The sequence below is a fragment of the Podarcis cretensis genome, assembly GCF_951804945.1.
Source record: "Podarcis cretensis genome assembly, chromosome: 3".
Lineage (NCBI taxonomy): Eukaryota > Metazoa > Chordata > Lepidosauria > Squamata > Lacertidae > Podarcis > Podarcis cretensis.
In genome coordinates, this window is record NC_137172.1 from 111,532,290 (window position 1) to 111,546,361 (window position 14,072).

General features: G+C 43.2%; 1 long non-coding RNA gene across 1 annotated transcript; it reads right to left on the reverse strand.

The window, feature by feature from the left end:
- Positions 1-8,887: 8,887 nt before the first annotated feature.
- On the reverse strand, positions 8,888-13,337 carry LOC307212762. The gene is made up of 3 exons (XR_013837189.1): positions 12,514-13,337; positions 10,424-10,577; positions 8,888-9,106 (listed from the first exon to the last, which is right to left on the reverse strand). It is a non-coding gene; the product is annotated as an uncharacterized lncRNA (long non-coding RNA).
- Positions 13,338-14,072: the final 735 nt, after the last annotated feature.

The following is a 14,072-nucleotide window of genomic DNA, read 5'->3' on the forward strand; positions in this document are numbered from 1 at the left end:
CATTTTCCATGACCCCCAAATATTGGCCTAGTCTGGGAGCAACATGCCTTGGATGTTCCTTCTACCTCTTTGTCTAAGGATTTTGCAAACTGATTGCCTACCTATGTTTCTTTGCTGCTGTGTCATGTGCATCATAGAAACCCACTGTGCAAATTTGGCCCTGGAAAGGCCCTAGGGATGGAATTAGCTGCATGGGTAGGCAAACTAAGGCCCGGGGCTGGATCCGGCCCAATCGCCTTCTAAATCTGGCCCACAGAAGGTCCAGGAATCAGTGTGTTTTTACATGAGTAGAATGTGTCCTTTTATTTAAAATGCATCTCTGGGTTATTTGTGGGGCATAGAAATTCGTTCATTCCCCCCCCCTCAAAAAATTGTCTGGCTCCCCACAAGGTCTGAGGGACTGTGGACCGCCCCCCTGATGAAAAAGTTTGTTGACCTAGGACTCTGACTGTGAGAAAGTACCTGAGACAACAATCTTGTCTGAGAGAGAGACAGAGAGAGAGAGAGAGAGAGAGAGAGAGAGAGAGACGAGGGCAATCATATCCAGCCAAGGACACTTACTGAGTTCTGTTAGTGGGAGATACATTTGCTGCTGAGTCATTATTTGGCCCTCCAGTCATGGAGCTGGACTGTTTCAGGGGTAAAATTCATTTTGTGTCTCAAAGCTTTTCTGTGTTAGCATCTTTGCTGCCAGCAATAAAGAGAGATTAGCACCATGTCGTCTGAGTCATCAACCACTGTTTCTCAGGCTTTAAACATCACAGGGCCATTGACGCAGGCCTTTCCGTCTGCATTCAGCTCCTTGTTCTGAGATACCTTGTTGAACTTTATCCTGATAGTTCCTCAGGCTTCTTCTTCTTCTTCTTCTTCTTCTTCTTCTTCTTCTTCTTCTATATTTGGCCACCCAGAGTGACTCAGAATAAGAGCAGTCTTCATGGAATTCCCAAGGTTCCATCTCTCTCCATTTTTACAATACAAATGCTAATAAATTTTTAAATGGAGCCCCTTTTCTAAGTGGCATATCCTTCACTTGCTCATTGATCATTCATTGGCACATGTCACTCTGCCCTTCAGTGAAAATGAAGCTCTTAAGAATTACTATTTGAAATGCAGGAGCTGAGCTAACCAGAAAATGAAAATGATTCCAAATGCACACATCTAATATGGATGTTGGCATGATCAGAATTAGTTCGGTAAAATTACTGGGCATTATTGAACTAGGCCAAGTGTCCAAACCCAAAAGTTTTGGAGCTATATACAACACGAACCTGTATTAGAAGGAGAGGCTGAATTATTTGCGACAGTATTCTGCCTGTGTTTCTGATGAAAGGGTTTGGTATTTCACTAAGAGGAAGAATTGAGGACTCAGTCTAAAATCTCTACTCCAGATCTCATTCTTGTGGCTTCTGGAAAAATATATGTTATTTCCATCCTTCTTTGCTTCCAACCAGCTTTACTAGCATGGGAGCAGTTTAAGGCTCAAATGGAGACACTGGCAACAATGGCAATTGTGGCAACCATTATGAACCAGTTTGAGAAATCCCAGTGGTTCAAGAATTTGGGGTCCCCCTCAGGCACAGCACTTTCAGTGGGGAGGCCTAGCGTAGGTATGCCATGCAACCTAAGAATTCTTGTAAGCAGTATCTAATTGTCTTAGATTTCCTGGGCACAGTGGAAAGGATAGCAGTGGCAGGGAAGTTGACATTTCTTTGGAGCCCTGGGAAATCGCCAGTCTTTGCTTCCCTCTGGAGCCAGCCCTGAATCCATTCCAAATCCTACAATACATTCATGCCAACCTTAGTACGGCACTGTGGGCTTCAGTTCCACCACTGTGCTAACTAATATGCCCCATGGGTAAGACTTCTCTTCTTTTTCACTTTGTCAGAAAGGTATTCATATATCCTCTAACACGTCAAGGAGAAAAACTGGGATGCCGCCTTCTGGGGCCATGCTCCTGTATGAGTCACATGACCTTCAAAAGTTCACGCCCACAGGAAAAGCATTCCCCCCAGCGTGTGATTGCAGTGTCCAAAATGGCCACCGTGCTCTCATGTGAAAAATTGGGATGTCCCAGTTTTCCCAGGACAGTTGAGGGGTTTGTATTTGTAAACAAAGCAAAATAAATGAACGCAAATTGCACCAGTTGAAGGCTTTACCACCTACATGGCAAGAAGAAACATGCTTAAGCTTTCCTTGTGCTAACAGTCATTATTATAAAAGATATGCATGTTAAGCGAAAAGCAAACCTGAACCTTTGTTTTCCTGGTCAGCTTAAACAATATATCTGCCAACATCTTTTCTGTTCTGCTGACAGTTCTTATCTTATCGCATTAATGCTGGCATAAATTGTCCATCAATATTCAAAATGATGGGCTCACTAGCGCATGACTGGAATTTTCATTGCAGCTGTGATCCCCCCCCCAAGCTCAGATGTGTATTGTATGAAGCGAGCCTTTCCCAGTCTCTTGAGAGCTACAAAAACAGTAAAGGAAAAGGCCGGTTGGGGAAGAACTGTTCACCATTGTAGATAAATGCTAAGTATTGTCAGAAGCACAGAGCAAAAGAACTTATATATGTTTATCCCACAGTCTCGGCATGGGTATCTGTGCACAATAAGTGCATATTTGTTCCTTGTTCACAAGGCACCTATGGATTTTACTTAAAGTTTAGCTTCTCTTGTCAGAAACTGCTAATGTTGAACTGAGAATTATCCATAGAGAACTTTCAACTTGAAATTAAGGTGGGATGAAATTAAGGTGGCGGGGGATCCCAAAATGGATTTCAGGGGGCGGGGTGGGCATTTTTGAAAGTTTATGGGACTGAACCAAGGGATTATGGCAGCATTCCCCCCCCCCTTTTTTAAAAAAGCCCCCAAAACTAACAAGCAAAAAACTTAATTTAGCAGCATTAACACTGGAGCTGCAGACAATGGATTAGAGGGGAGATGAAATGGACCAGCCTGGAAGAGCAAGGAATGTGTCCATTTGGCAGCATCAGGAACAGGAGACTATTGAGGATGGAAGAAAGGATGCAAAGTGAATTTCTGAGGAGGGGTGAGATTTGTCCCACATATGACCCCCCCGTTCTGGGGGGTGGGGTTTCAGTTCCTGGCTGTCACACAAGTCATCCCGCCCCCTTTCAGCACTGAACATGGTGCGCATATCAGTGTCACATGCTGATCGTGGGCATGTGGGCAGGTCCCTGTATTCAATTTTAGAAAGAGAAATAACAATATATTTCATATTAATGCTCCTTTGCTAAATACGTGGGACTCTAGTTTCCCAGCAGGTGAGTCGCTGTTGATTACCAGGAGGGCTGGAAAAGTTGGTGTGCTGCAAACACACCAGCAGGAATGCCAAATTGAAGGGCATTTGCACCGTGCCTGCTTCCCGCTGTTTATTGAACATTCATCTTGATTTGTTAATGTGGACATTATATGACATTGCCAACAAGTGGTTGTTATTTTGCATGTTTGAGTGCAAGTTTACTGAACTTTTTCAGTGAAGAAAGTGACAGGATTTTTAATGCTTTCAGATTTTTGCGTGGGCCTTCATGAAAAACCTTAAAACAGTGCTCCACAAATGCATTGTTGATAATGGGATTTCTCTTCTTTCTTTCTTTCTTTCTTTCTTTCTTTCTTTCTTTCTTTCTTTCTTTCTTTCTTTCCTTCCTTCCTTCCTTCCTTCCTTCCTTCCTTCCTTCCTTTCTTTCTTTCTTTCTTTCTTTCTACAGTGGTACCTCGGATTACATATGCTTCTGGTTATATACGCTTCAGGTTACAGACTCCGCTACCCCAGAAATAGTGCTTCAGGTTAAGAACTTTGCTTCAGGATGAGAACAGAAATTGTGCTCCAGCGGTGTGGCAGCAGCAGGAGGCCCCATTAGCTAAAGTGGTGCTTCAGGTTAAGAACAGTTTCAGTTAAGTATGGACCTCCAGAACGAATTAAGTACTTAACCCAAGGTACCACTCTATATAATTTTTATTAAATTTTCTGTTTTACAATTTAAAGTGCTGGAGATGCAAAGAGGTAGACAGAACATTCTTTCATATGGGGTGGACTTGTAAAAGGGTAAAAGAGTGTATTGGGAAATGATCCATAATGAATTGAAAAAAATGTTTAAAAGTACTTTCCCAAAACAAACCAGAGTCCTTTCTGTTGGGGATAATTCAGACTGAAATTCCCAGGTGTCAAAAAAGGTTATTTACGTATGCCACTACTGCGGCCTGTGTTTTGTTAGCCCAGAAATGGAAAACGAGCAAGGTCCTAACCAAAGAAGAGTGGCAACTTAAGTTGTCAGAATATGTGCAGCTTGCAGAGTTAACATATAGAATAAGAACAAGAAGAACATATGTTTAGAGAAGATTGGATAACGTTTATTGAATATATAGGAAATAATTGTGTACAGTTGAAAACACTGGCAGTATTAAGATAAATTCAACAGTGTTTTGTTGGATGCAATAATGGAATACTGAATGGTATAGGTTTTTTTTGTAAAATATGCAGGGATTTATGATATGTAAAATAAACCATGGAAGGAGAAGAAGGGAAGTCATGGATATCTTTCATTTAAAGCATCAACATAAAGCAAATCCCTGTTTACTGTCAGGCTGTTCCCAATTCCTTTCCTGCTTGTCCACTTGAATTTTAGTTAAAAACAGCAATAAAGGAGCAGCCAACATTTATGACGCTTGGCCCTTCCAACTGGGCACCGATCCGAAAGTTTACAGGTGCATACAGAGAAGCAGGATGTTTTGTGCAAGGGTTGGGTGGGATTGCTGGAGGCATCAACAAGACGAATTTAGGTAGTTGGAAACTGTACAGCACAGTCTTGAAACATACCTTAAAAAAAAATAATATTTATACTGTCTTGGTTTGGCTGCCCCTTCACTTTTGTCGATGGCTAATCAGCCTGTTCTGCTAATGAATGTTCATCACTTACACCAAGTAATAGGCAAAGACATCACTATGTTGCTTCACATATTTATAGCCAGGCCCAAATGCTGGCCTTGCTCTGCTCACTTTGATTCATTCAGGGAAGCTCTGTAAAGTGTGGGCATCCCAATTCAGCAGCAAAAGTGGTGGCAGAAGAATTTCACGGACCCAAGTGACAAAGCTGCCATTTTGCACTTCCTTTCCCCTCTTGTTACTTTTAAATCATCACCTGAAACTCATTAACCAAATCATTTTATAGTGCCAAAACCTCAGTATCACATAAAAATGCATTATAAAGTATGTTAGGGTTGAGTCAGGGTGTGTGTGTGTGTGTGTTGGGAGAGAGAGAAGTCTTGCATGATTAATGCAAGATTTTTAATGACTCTCTCCAAACTCTTGATTATTCTCTGTGGCCAGAACCACAGAGCTTGGTACGTACAGAGCAGTTTCGCTGCTATAGGACTAAATTAATGAAGGCCAAGTGAGATACAAAGAATGAATGGTATTTAAAAGGCAGATCCGGATCTGCATCTGGCATCAATTGGACAACTCTACCGAACATATTTGCAGCTGATCCAAATAAGCACTACACAGCACCTTCAGCTGATGTCAGATGGGATTACACAAGAGTAAGAGCCATTCTGCACTAATGTTCTGCAAAGAAAATTATGTGAACATTGAGTCTGATTCAGAGGTACTCTTCCATTTGTGGAAAGAGTGTTTCTGTCAACACAAGGGCCTCCAGTCTAGTGGAGGACTCCACTAATGTATGTAGGGTGATGAGGACACAAGGCAATTTTTATTAATTCCCACCCCCTTCACTGCATCCTCTGGTCCACTTCCCAAGCTATTCTAGAGGGTCCGCCAAGCATCCAAAGCAGATTTTCAGGGACACAGTGAAAGGAGGAATCGGCGAGGGGGAAAATTCACCTCCCCACATCTCTTAGTGGAGTGCTCTTGCTGTGAGAGGCTTGGCTCCAGCCCAGGATAAATAATGAAAGGAGCGAGTCAAGAAGGCGCAGGCTTGTGGTTTCACAACTGGCCTTGTCGTGTGCTCAGTCTGTGTCCAATGTGAATCTTACCTAGACCTTTCCTGGTTAGAAGCCTACACCAGAGACTTGCCAAACAGCACACAGGTTCTGGGTCCATCTTGGCCACAAACACAATGGACTGAGCTGTTGTAAACTATTCTGCTTATGCACAGAATTATAGTGTCAATTCTAAGCTCTCTCTCTCTCTCTCTCTTTCTCTCAATCTCTCTCTGTGTGTGTCTATGTCTGTGTATAACCATATCCCAGAATCGTAGCAATGGAAGGGAGCATGAAGTCATCTAGTGCAACTCCCCTGCAATGCAAGAATCTTTTGCCTAGTGTGGGCTTAAACCCACACATCAAGTTTTTAGCTTTTTAGGTTGTAGGGGGGAAATGTCCTGAGCTCATAAATTAGAAGATGGCAGATTTTGCTTAGGGACAGGTGAATCTGTCGCTTTGGGTTTTTCTTCATTTCTCAGTTTCCCCCCACTTCAGTCTTAAGCTCATTTATGCACATCTCCACATCACTTTGATAGCCTTGTGAAAATTCACAAGGAGTTGAATATATGAATTATTGTACACATTTACTTGACTGCATTGCAAAATTTGGAAAAAGGGTGAATTTCAAAGGACGGTTGTGTTTCAGAGTGCACATTATATTTAGAAAGCTGCAAATTAGGTAGCAGCTTTAAATGTGAACAGAATCTCGTTTCTCCCTCCCTAAGTCATCTAATTTCACCACTTAGGGGTTTTGTTACAATCAAGCAGTACGCAAAAGTTGTGAGTTCTCATCAGTGCAAGCAAGATTTCCTCTCCTTTTTATTTTTTTATGAATAAGGAATTAAAATTAGCATTTTTGCTGCCTTTTCTGTTCAAAAGAATATGCAGAAGGGCCAGAATTGGAATCCTGGCAATAAAAGAAGCAATGGACATGAAAGCATGGGCTGCTAATTAAAAACCTTAAAATCATATCACAATGACTTTAAAATGAGAATGATCTCAGTCTAATCACATAATACTTTCCTTTGTCCTCTGGGTCATGCAGTCACTCAGATGCAATATTCAGGAAGCACATTTCATTAGACTAAATAAAGCTTCAATCATGTGTAAAATTTCCAAGTTGAATAGGCAGCCATCATATCATTCATCAGTCCCCACGTATTTAATGGGTGTAATTTCTTCCTCATATTTCTGTGTTTATTGCTTCATTTTTCTCTATAGGAATCCAGCCACCTTATCAAGATTGCTTGTTGTCAAGGCCAGGCTTGAGTAAATAATGCAGCTGAGGGTGGACTCACTAATATGTTTCCTCTAGATTGTCAAGGAATGGGGGGAAATTTGATGGAACTTAGCCTGACATTCAAAGTGTTTGGATGCAGGGAGACTGCGCAGAGGGAACAACGAGGAGAGGGAGGGCTTCCTAGCAAAACCTGCTGCTCGCTGTGTAATCTCAGCACTTTATTAGAAGCTAAACGTGTAGCCTTGTTGGATCGTTATCTGTCACTAAATACTAGCTGCTGGGAATCACAAGTGGGCACTCGGATCATGCTCTCAGGCTTCTCAGATGTGTCTGGTTGGCATGATAACCACACAGTCCCTGCTGCACATGAGAATCCCTTGGATCTATCATAAATTATTTTTATTGAGTTTATATACCGCCCTATACCTGGAGGTCTCAGGGCAGGTCACAGAAAATATCACAACATATATAATCAGAATAAAAACAACAACCCAATGACAACCCCTCCCCCCGAAAAGAGCCACATTTTGAAAGGGTACAGTGGTACCTCGGGTTACATACGCTTCAGGTTACAGACTCCGCTAACCCAGAAATAGTATCTCGGGTTAAGAACTTTGCTTCAGGATGAGAACAGAAATCGTGCTCTGGCAGCGTGCAGCAACGGGAGGCCCCATTAGCTAAAGTGGTGCTTCAGGATGAGAACAGTCTCAGGTTAAGAACGGATCTCCAGAGCGAATTAAGTACTTAACCTGAGGTACCACTGTACAGGATGTCAAACAGATCAACCAAAGGCCTGGTTAAAAAGGAACGTTTTTGCCTGGCGCCTAAAGATGTATAATGAAGGTGCCAGGCGAACTTCCCTGAGGAGAGCATTCCTCAGATGGGAAGCCACTACAGAGAAGGCCCGTTCTCATGTTTCTACCCTCTGAATCTCTCAAGGAGGAGGCACATGAAGAAGGGCTTAAGAAGATGATCTCAGGGTCCAGGGGGGTTCATATGGAAAGAGGCAGTCCTTAAGGTATTGTGGTCCTGAGCCATTTAAGACTTTATAGATCAAAACCAGCATTTTGAATTGGCCCCGGAAACAAATTGGCAGCCAGCGCAGTTGGACCAGAATCAGTGTAATATGCTCAAACCATCTTGGTTTGAGCAACCTGGCCACTGAATTCTGCACTAGCTGAAGCTTCCTTGACACAGTAATAAAAATGTGACCTCCATGCTCAGAGACAATATAGTACTTTTCACATGTGCAGAGATATGTATAAGCCATGGTCCCCAACCACATGCCCAAGCCTATGTGTAAAGAGTTTGTATGCATGATGCAGACATAGAAATGAGCACCTATGCATTGGGGATGGGTGAGATTTGCTGCTGTATTCCTGAACCCTCCAGAACCCCTTTCCTGGATTAAGCATGTGAAGGGAGCAGTGCCAAGTAAAATTCAACCTTTCAAAAATTCCTGTTCACAGTGGTTAAAGTATGATTCAAGTTTATGCAACATTCTTAAACGGGTGAGGGGACCTCACAGTACTGCTGATTCTCTCTCTCTCTCTCTCTCTCTCTCTCTCTCTCTCTCTCTCTCTCTTTGTTGTTTATATGGCTTGGGCAGGAGGAAACATATTTTTTTGAAATATATGTAGGGTGGGCCCTTCCCTGGAAAGAAAAATTCCCAGTGGTCTGACTTCAAGGCTAATAAAAAATGCTTTATTGTTTCTTTTGTTGATCCTACTAACCAGACAGCAAGCCTCTTGGGCATAGTTAGGCCAACAAATTCAAGCTTGTGTATCCAGTGTCTCATACTGCTTTGGTTAAAAATCAGGTTCCCGGTGAAGAAAAAACAGCTCTTGGGTTCCTTGTGATTCCTCATTTGCCTTCTATCCAAGTTTGTGATGCAGACAGTTCTGCAATGGAAGTGATTCTTTAGCAGAGTCTAGATTTAGACTTTAATCCTATACACTTTTACCAGGTAATAAATAAGTCCTATTGAAAGTTTTGGAAAAAGATGAGTAGTGGGAGGACAGGATAGAGGTATGTAAAATTATACATGATGTGGACAAAGTGGAGAAAGAGAAGTTTGGAGGAGAAATCTAAATATATATAAAATTACATTTCTGTACTATCCTTCATCCATAATAACAAATAAAACAATCCCCCCTACCAAAAAAGCAGGAGAGGAATCTGAATGAAGCAGTGCTTTGGACACATCCATATTTCTGCAGCAGACACTGTAAAATCTGCCCTGGGTGGAGCAGACAGAGAGGTCATAAGTGTCAGAATAATTACATCTGAAAGGAAGCAGGAACAATGAGCATAGAGCAGGCATAACAACCACAGGCTTGATACTCTTTAGCATTACAGAATGCTTGGCATTTGTCAAGAAGCTGTCTCTGCGCTTCTGAAATATCACTGTGACAGCACTGATACAAGTGAAATGTGTTCATGAAACAATTGGGAAGCTCGCTTGCCTTAGATTTGCCATCTTTGCAACTAAAGTTCATATAATACATGAGTGGGATAATAATAATAATAATAATAATAATAATAATAATAATAATAATAATAATTTATTTATACCCCGCCCATCTGGCTTCCCATTTTGGGCATCCTCAAGTAGAAAAAGATCTCTCAACTTTTTCTTTTTCCCAACCAGTTTTTGACTGATATTGTTGCAATTTTGTATGTTGTATGCAACCTTTATGTGTTTTTATGAAAAGTGTGGCCTATAACTATTTAAATAAATAAGGAATGCAGGCACCCTTAAATGCCTAGAAGGCTTGAGGGTAGCCTGTTTGAAGTGGTGTCAAGGGATACCTACCATATGGGGACCGTTATTGCTCATGCTTACTTTATGGCTATGGGTGGCACTGTGGTCTAAACCACTGAGCCTCTTGGGCTTGCCAATTGGAAAGTCAGTGGTTCGAATCCTCGCAACGGGGTCAGCTCCCATTGCTCTGTCCCAGCTCCTGCCAACCTAGCAGTTTGAAAGCATGAAGTGCAAGTAGATAAATAGGTACCTCTGCGGCGGGAAGGTAAATGGTGTTTCTGTGTGCTCTGGCTTCCATCACAGTGTTTCGTTACGCCAGAAGCATTTTAGTCATGCTGGTCACATGACCCGGAAAGCTGTCTGTGGACAAACGCTGGCTCCCTCAGTCTAAAGTGAGATGAGCACCACACCCCATAGTTGCCTTTGACTGGACTTAACTGTCCTTCACCTTTACCTTTTACCTTAGCCAGTCATCTACCTGTAAAAGATCCCTTCTTATGGGCCATTTGCCATGAATGAAGCTGACTGCGTGCCACTGTAAACCTCCTCAGTGAGAAGAGAGTAACCGCACGCAAAAGGGTAGGTTCAGGTGAGATGATCCACTTGCACTAGGAAAAAGGAAAGAAAACTCCCATTATAAAGAGGGAGGTCACATGTACCAGTTCTTAGGTTGAACAGGTGCTATGCTCACTCTGACTTTGTCTAAATAAAACAGCAACCAGTTCGGTAGTATATTTTAGACAAACAGCTTTGTTGTATCCTATTAATCAGCCCATTTTGCCCGATGCACAAAGTGGTCACCCTGTGGCGAGCAGCTAAAGGTGACTCGCACGTCTCTTTTCATAGATAACTCTTGAGGGCAGGATTGACATGGTCCGTGAAAATTAGTGCAGAAACTTTCATAACAAAAGGAAGATCTAATCTTTGCAACCATGGGGACTATATTTGGTGCATGGGAAGCAAACGGGAGTTTGGGAATTGCCCTTTCCATTTCAGCGGGACATTCACCAGGTGTGGCATTACTGAACAGGGAAATAGAGAATTTTGCTAACCTAGTATCTCCAGACTGTAACAATAGCAGTTGAATAGGCATAGACCCATATGCTTAACAGGACAAATAACCAGGACTTTATATGAGCCAGCTTGCTCTGTGCAACCTATATGGGGAGCAGATGGCCTTTGTTGTGGGCCCCAACTCTGGCTCAGAGGTTTCTCCAATTAGGTGGTCTGTGGTGTGTGTTAGCTCTTTCTACATATTACTTGTTTGGGATACTTGTTTAGGATGTTGAAGTTGCAAGTACACTTCCTGAGTACAAACCTCAGGTTATTAACATGCCCTCAGACTCCCACAGTTTCCTTGTTTGAAAACATCTCTCCTTGTAGAAATATAATGTTTACCAGTTCTTCTTTCAGGCTCACTTTTCCTCTCCCAAGAGGATGTTGCTTATGCATCCTCTAAGAGGAAGTTAAAAGGAAAAATTAACCTGTCAGAGAGGAATAATAAAGCTTCCATCTTTTTTAAATCAGTTTCTTTTTTTGAAAGGCAGAGACTGGTGTGCTTTCCCACCTCTTCATCAGCTCAGCAATCACTTCCATCATGACCATAGCAGCAGCAGCAGCAGCAGCAGCAGCAGCATTCAAGGTGCCTCTTTGCCACTGAAAAGGGGGAAACAGAGACTCAAGCTGTGTCTCTGAGTGTGTGTTTAACATTCTTGCCTTGTGTTGATGTTGTTTAGTCATGTCCGACTCTTCGTGACCCTATGGACCAGAGCATACCAGGCACACCTGTCTTCCACAGCCTCCCGCAGTTTGGTCAAACTCATGTTAGTAGTTTCGAGAACACTGTCCAACCATCTCATCCTCTGTTGTCCCCTTCTTCTAGTGCCCTCAATCTTTCCCAACATCAGGGTCTTTCCCAGGGAGTCTTCTCTTCTCATGAGGTGGCCAAAGTATTGGAGCCTAAGCTTTGGGATCTTTTAATTTTGTTATGGTGTTGGAGGAGACTCTTGAGAGTCCCATGGACTGAAAGAAGATCAAACCTATCTATTCTTAAGGAAATCAGCCCTGAGTTCTCACTGGGAGGACAGATCCTGAAGCTGAAGAGAAGACTCCCTGGAAAAGACCCTGATGCTGGGAAAGATGAAGGGCACAAGGAGAAGGGGACGACAGAGGACAAGATGGTTGGATAGTGTTCTCGAAGCTACCAGCATGAGTTTCACCAAACTGTGGGAAGCAGTGGAAGACAGGAGTGCCTGGCGTGCTCTGGTCTATGGGGTCATGAAGAGTCGGACACGACTAAATGACTAAACAACAACAACAATACGTTAAGTGTGACATACAAAAGACAGCATATGCCAGTTTGGACAGAACCTCCCATCAATCCCTCTGACCAGTGTGGGCATAGGTGGCAACTACCCAAGGTTTACAGAGAGTTCCTCTCTCTGGGCCGTGAGCCCAGCGCCCTAGGGCCCACAGATAAGCACAGCACCAAAGCAAGCCAATTAGCATATACCAAAGCAAATGAATATAAAAACAGTGACAGACCTTGGGCATCCCCTGTGGTGCCCCTGACGCTCCACACCCAGTGTGACCAAGCCAGTTGCAACTCTCCTAAATCCACCTTGGGTATAAACATATGTGAGCTCATCCTTGCAGCAACTCCCATTGAGTCTTGGGGTTATCCTGACTACCAAGACGACATTTGCATGCCTTCTGGAACAGCCTCACCTTTGCTTCATATCCTTGAAAGCAGCATTTAGCCTGTAAAAGGGTGGGCAGTGAGGGAGAAGGCAATAAGCAATATACAGGCCCTGCCTCCATCATAAGGCAGGCATGTCACAAAACCTATACTACTGATGCTTGTTTTTATCCTCTGAATTCTGTGCAAATCTAAGACCATAGAGCCCCAGCAGTGGGTTGACCTCAGGCTGCTCCTACAGGCTAGTTTGCAATTCAGCACAAGCCAGCATCACAGGCTAATCGAGGATGTTACCAGAGGCCAGCCAAAAACCAAACCAAGGACTAGGTGGTCAGTGCCAACATCTACATTCCAATGTCAAGAATCGTCATCATGTTGCTGTCTTGTTTGCTCCGAGTGTGCCCACATCCGCTGGCTCTCGAGCCAAAGCAACTGGAGGCCATTAAGTTTTATCCTGGTTACCAGTCAGAAAGGGATTCCTGTAACTCTTTCTCCCCCAAACCACGGTCGCTTTTGCTGTTTTGAAAAACAAAAAGTTATTACATTAAGCCATGAAGTCCTGTAACTCGCTCAAAAACGGGGGAAATGACACATAGTTTCACCACCTAGTAACTTAGCGGTTCAGCCTCCAGCATCAGGTAACACTAAGCAAATAATAATAATAATTACAAAACATTTTTCTGCGGCAGTCATTCCTGAATTCCACCCCCGAATGCCCTGGAATGACATGAGATCCTGGGCCAAATTGCAAAATGGGACAAATTGCAAAATGGTGGCTAGGAGACCAACACAGCTAGCTGCTGGTGTCACTTGTAACAGCAAAAACAACAAAAACAACAAAAAATTAGGAGAAGACAACAAAGCTGATCCTACAGGGTGTTTCCCCCCTCCTCACCTCTTAGGTGCGTTTTGGCAGTTATTTGGTGTGTTATAGCAGTGGGTGGCGCTGTGGGTTAAACCACAGAGCCTAGGACTTGCCGATCAGAAGGTCGGCGGTTCAAATCCCCACGACGGGGTGATCTGCTGTTGCTCAGTCCCTGCTCCTGCCAACCTAGCAGTCCAAAAGCACATCAAAGTGCAAGTAGATAAATAGGTACCGCTCCGGCAGGAAGGTAAACGGCGTTTCCGTGTGCTGCTCTGGTTCGCCAGAAGTGGCTTAATAATGCTCGCCACATGACCCGGAAGCTATACGCCAGCTCCCTCGGCCAATAAAGCAAGATGAGCGCCGCAACCCCAGAGTCAGCCATGACTGGACCTAATGGTCAGGGGTCCCTTTATCTTTACCTTTAACAGCTCTTTAGGATGCTGAAGGTTGGGCAGCAGTGTCGCCTTAAAAAAGCTCAACAACCTGGATGGGTACTCAGCAAGTTCCACAACCTCTTTTCAAGAAAACAAAAGCCCTGGT